Source organism: Sycon ciliatum, chromosome 10, assembly GCF_964019385.1.
Source record: "Sycon ciliatum chromosome 10, ocSycCili1.1, whole genome shotgun sequence".
NCBI lineage: Eukaryota > Metazoa > Porifera > Calcarea > Leucosolenida > Sycettidae > Sycon > Sycon ciliatum.
The window spans coordinates 11,002,394-11,007,374 of NC_088652.1; the positions used below are offsets into that span (position 1 = coordinate 11,002,394).

A 4,981-nucleotide genomic window follows, 5' to 3' on the forward strand; every position below is an offset into this window, starting at 1 on the left:
CGGTAAAGTAGCTTGAAATCCAATGGAGCGCGGATCTGCTCACACCAATGTCGAACATATCTTGCAGAAACAAAGGGTGCAGTACCTTGTCAATGGCTTAAGACATGCCAAGGGGGAAGCACTATGTCACCTTCCCTCCATCCTTTCCAGCATACAAGCTATGTGCGAGCAAGCAGATGGCATCCTCCGTGGAGTGGTCCGTTCAGAAGGCAAACTGTGTGTCGGGCAGGCATTTGTTGGTGGTTAGGTGGTGGACAAATTGGCACTGGACGACTTTTCAAGCAACTTGGAAATGATCGGCAACAGGGACACGGGCTGATAGTAGTTAGGAAGTGAGGGATCTCTAGATGTATGGAGAGGTACTACAGTAGCGAGTTTGAATGCTGTTGGAACGGATCCAGTACGCAGCAAGGAACAGAATATGATCCAAAGTGAGTAGGCCAATACATCTTTGCATTGCTTCAAGATGAGACCCGGAATCCCGTCGCTGCCGGTCGCTTTAGACGTATCAATCCCCGACAACAACTGATACACGTGGGTCGGTGACACAGGATCGAACCCAACCAGGGCGCTAGCAGCTGGAGGGCCGTGTGGGAGCGAAAGAATGTGTGGCCGTAGGGGATTTGGGACCACCCGTTGGAAAGCAAGCACTTACGTCATCAAGCTTACAGCTCGGTTGAGGCTTGTGTTGTTGCCGGCCAGTGAAAGGGTTCAATAGCTTCCACGTTTTCCTAGCATTGTGGGGGTTGCTTGGCAGTGTATGAAAAAAATGTCATTTCGTTTGCGGCGATATGCATTACTGGCCTTAGTACGAGCGATTATAAACTGATAATGTAGAGCCTTGTTATTTCGGTCTTTAATCCAGCATCCCTGAAGCTTTTTCTTCCGTTTAACTAGCTGATAGAGGTCTGCATGGGACCAGGGTGGGAAACCGTTCTTCCTCTTCATCCTGGATTCGATCAGTGGCACATGGGGATCATGAGCTCCTACAACAATTGAGTACCATCTGCACCACATAGCGTCGGCATCGCTAAAGTCTTTAAACTCATGAAGACCCGATCTATCGAGGTCATTACGAAGGAGATTTACGTCAATACGTTGAAGTTGCCTGCGAAGTCTCTGTACTCTAAGGGCGGGGGGGGGGGGGGGGGGGGTGATGCTCCACATCTATCTGCAGGCATGCTTCGACAGCGAAGTGACCAATAAACGCTTGTGGGACAACGAATGCAGTGGTCACCACAGCAGGACTGGTAAGTATCAAGTCCAACACGGTGCCTGCAGGGCATCTAGGGGACACTCTGGTTGATTCTGTAACAAGGTTGTGGAGACTGTATGCTCTACAAGTATCTAGGAGGTGATTACGCTGGGCACCCGTATTAGCTTGGTCCATGTTTACATTTATATTACTGACAACGGTTGCAGTCCCCAGAGCCGCCTTGTGCAGGATATTTTCAAGCTTTGGCCAGTTTGACACTGGTACGTCTGGTAGTCAGTAGATACAAGCAAGCATATGGGTCTCTTGGCGTGCTCTGACTTCTATTCAAGTAGCCTCCACACCTTCTGTAATCAGATCCTTGTGCGGGGTGACAGGAAGGTGCTGTCGATAATACAAACACATCCTACCACTACAGCACCCTACGCAGTGATTCCTTGCTATGCTGTAGCCTGGTATATAGAGCTCGGCGTCTGCGACTGTGTATTTGAGCCAAGTCTCGGCCATGCCCAGGATGTAATAACTGCGTTTCTGGAGAAGGGTAGTGATTTGGTTGATATTATGCCGAAGACTGAACGATTTAATCTAGCCTATCTTTACAGGTTTGCCTACTTGTACGTCGGAAGGTGTGAATACAGCGACTAATGTGTTGAGCATGTTCTTGGCAGGAAGTGGGGTAAGCTGAGTGTTTGTGGTGGGGTGATCAGAGGGGAGGACTAAATCAAATACTGCTAAATAGATGATGTCTAACTATGACTGAGACTTACAAGCACATGGTGATCTTGCAGTCTAGCGATCTACTGCGTGTTGCAATCCTTGCCGCCAGTTGTCGCAGCTCAAGCGCGGCAGCCTCATTGGCCCACTGGACCTGTAGGGCGGGTTGCTTGAGCATTGCAGGTGTTGTGCGAAATGTGTGTTTGCTGACTTCCATAACAAACTCTCCGGGTGGTGTGACAGGAGACTGGTGACTGGTCTTTCCACGGCCTGTTGGGTGTTGGGAAGCTGTGGGTGTTGCACTTGGTGAAGGTACCTACATGAGCACTTCAGATACCCCAGGATAGGGCTCGATCACCGCTTCATCTGCTGGTGCCTCTGCCTGTGTGTCAACTGCTGAGGTTTCGACTGCTACATCTGCTGCAATGGCTAATCGGTCATTGTTGCCGTGGTTCTCCACCTCTCCTTCGCTTTGTGGGGGAGCTTGGGAGCCATTTATGGCATCAGAATACGACCGTACAGCCGGCTGTTGTGCACTTGCTTTCTCATTTTAAATTTTGGTGACGATTTTTCGTTGTCCCGTACTGTGCGCTTTCTGCGAGTCAGTGCTTGTAGTGGTGTCGTCTACGTGGAGGTCAGAAATCATGGTTCGTGGTCTATTGATCTTGCACAGTCTCTTTTAATACTTTGTGCCACGAGCTAAGCAACCCTCTGCTATATTGCAGCCGCTCTGTCATGTGGTCAAAGAAGTGGCACTTGGCCTTGCGGATAGCAGCAACATAAGAGTTCCAGGCGAAGTAGTATATTGTCCAGGCATCAGTGCTTAGCCACTGTGAACAACCGGTCTGTCAGAGGTGATGGTGTAGGGATGTGAACCATGGTTTGTTACCTACGAAAGTTCTCCGTTGCATCTGTGGGATGTAGAACGAAATGGCTGTGGTAACAAGTGTATGCCAGGAGGACCAGGCTTCATCAATGCTTTGTGTGGTCCGCACAGAGTTGAGCAGAGGGAGGTCTAGAATGTGGTCCACACTCTGTGGCTGCGTAGTTGTTCAGACATAAGTCTTGTTGCACGGGGATGTTTCGTATCCATTCGAATACAGAAGTCTATAATGACGGGGCAGTGGTCAGGGATGGGAGGGAGTGTCGTGAGGTTGCCAGCGAGGAAAGGTTGGTTGCAGAGGACAAGGTCCAAAACTAACGAGCTCTGGCCGGAGACCGAAAATCACGTTGGGTGGTCGACCACGAGTTGTGTGTAACCTATATCGTCCAGGAGGTCAGTTAAACACCGTCCAGCCGGGGTAGTTGTCACTTGCGCACCAATCACTATGGCGAGCGTTGAAGTCTCCAAGTACCACAACTGGAGCAGCAGTGTCTGCGATTGAAGAAATGGACTCCCGCAGGGCAGAGAAAAAGGTATTATGATCTTGGCGTGGCGGCCGATAGCAGCAGAATATAATATAGACGTGGTTCTGGTTTCCTTTTAGTTGAATATATAACATCTCAAGGGTGGAATCGAGTAGTTCAAGATCTGGGCGTCTAATATAGGAAACACCAGGATGGATGAGGAAGGCAACTCCACCTTCTCTTTGGCAACTTGGGTTACAGGTGTGCCGGCAGTGGCAGCGGACAGGCCACGAATCGCTCTCAGGAAGTCGTTGATAGTAACGCCAATCCCAGGTTGCTGTGACCATTGATCCTTATGCTGCAGTGCTTCCGGGGGGGGGGGGGGGGGTGTTACTGTCAATATTGCACGATTCTTGGAGTTGGAGAAACTGTTATGGAGTTGGAGAAACTGTTATGCAGTTTCAAACTCAGACTTGCATAATGAATTGCTAATGCCATGTGGACTCTCATTACACAAGCATTACCGCTTTGTGTTTTAGTATGAGCAGATTGGCCATGGACGCGTTTACGCGTTCTGTCATTCGTTTAGACGAATGTACAAACTATCGTAACTCCATCAAAATGCACCGGATATCTAAAGTTGAGACACTGCTGGAAGGTTTGTGAACTCAGCTTTCCAAGTGTAAAAAGTTCTTCGCGATACAATGTATGACCGAGCGACGACAAATTGAACGGCCAGAATGCGAAAATTTCAGTTTTTGGCAATCGATTTAAATATGTTGTTCGCGACTTCATGCGGGCTAGGGAATTTCCCCTAGAGACAGCGCCTGGGCAGTGAGCTTCAAAAAAAGCGAGTCTTGAATCTCAGCTTTCCAAAGCAGTTTTAACCGTGAAAATCCGTTCACTATGAGCAGGAAGACGAAAGAAAACATGAGAGGCAGTCGCTTTGTTATGTTAAGCCTTGTAGAGGGAAATGCAGAGGATATGGAAGTACCAGCTCTGGTATGCTTGACACACTGTGAGTCCTTGAAATGGCTTCCCGGGGTCTAAATCTTTCTAACAAGCCATGGATCGTGAAAATCCACCAAGATACAGTGAAATACAAATAAATTTCGTTCTGAGCTGTGAATGCAGCTTTGAACAGGTGAGGTCAGCGATTGAACAGATGCGTAGCCAACACAGGAAAACATGCTGGCATGGGAAGGGAAAAACATCCATGTCAGAATGAATTGAGGAGAGGCAAGTCATAGATGATCAAAATATTCCACCTATTGCATCTGACTACGATGCAGTTTTCTGGGGTTCGCATATACCCCACGCATGATTTCCGAAATAAAATTGAACCCAAAAATGAACTTCTAACCCAGACAATTGGAATGCCTCTGATAATTAGTTGTAGAGGAATGCCTGGGATTTTAGAGGGTGATATCATGAAGGAAAAAGGATAAACCAAAACCACACCCCTGCGTCTGTTTGGACTCCAAAACAAGGAATGAGCGTGAAGCATTAATTTTGTTATTCAGTGAAGCAAATTGTTTGGCATACTGAAGTAATAATTATAATGAATCTTGGTTTGGTAGTTTTAGTTTAGGACATATTTCTTTAATTATGTTGAAAGTCCGGGGAGCTGTTTACATTCACAATCCTGAACCAGAACTATTCCCGACCTAACAACTTACTTTCACAACGAGGAACCATGCTGAATTC

At 47.7% G+C, this 4,981-nt stretch overlaps 1 protein-coding gene across 5 annotated transcripts in view; it reads right to left on the minus strand.

Annotated features, from left to right (window-relative positions):
* Positions 1-4,981, minus strand: part of LOC135825798 (sushi, von Willebrand factor type A, EGF and pentraxin domain-containing protein 1-like) — a 579,302-nt gene that overhangs the window by 180,179 nt on the left and 394,142 nt on the right. The window lies entirely within an intron of this gene.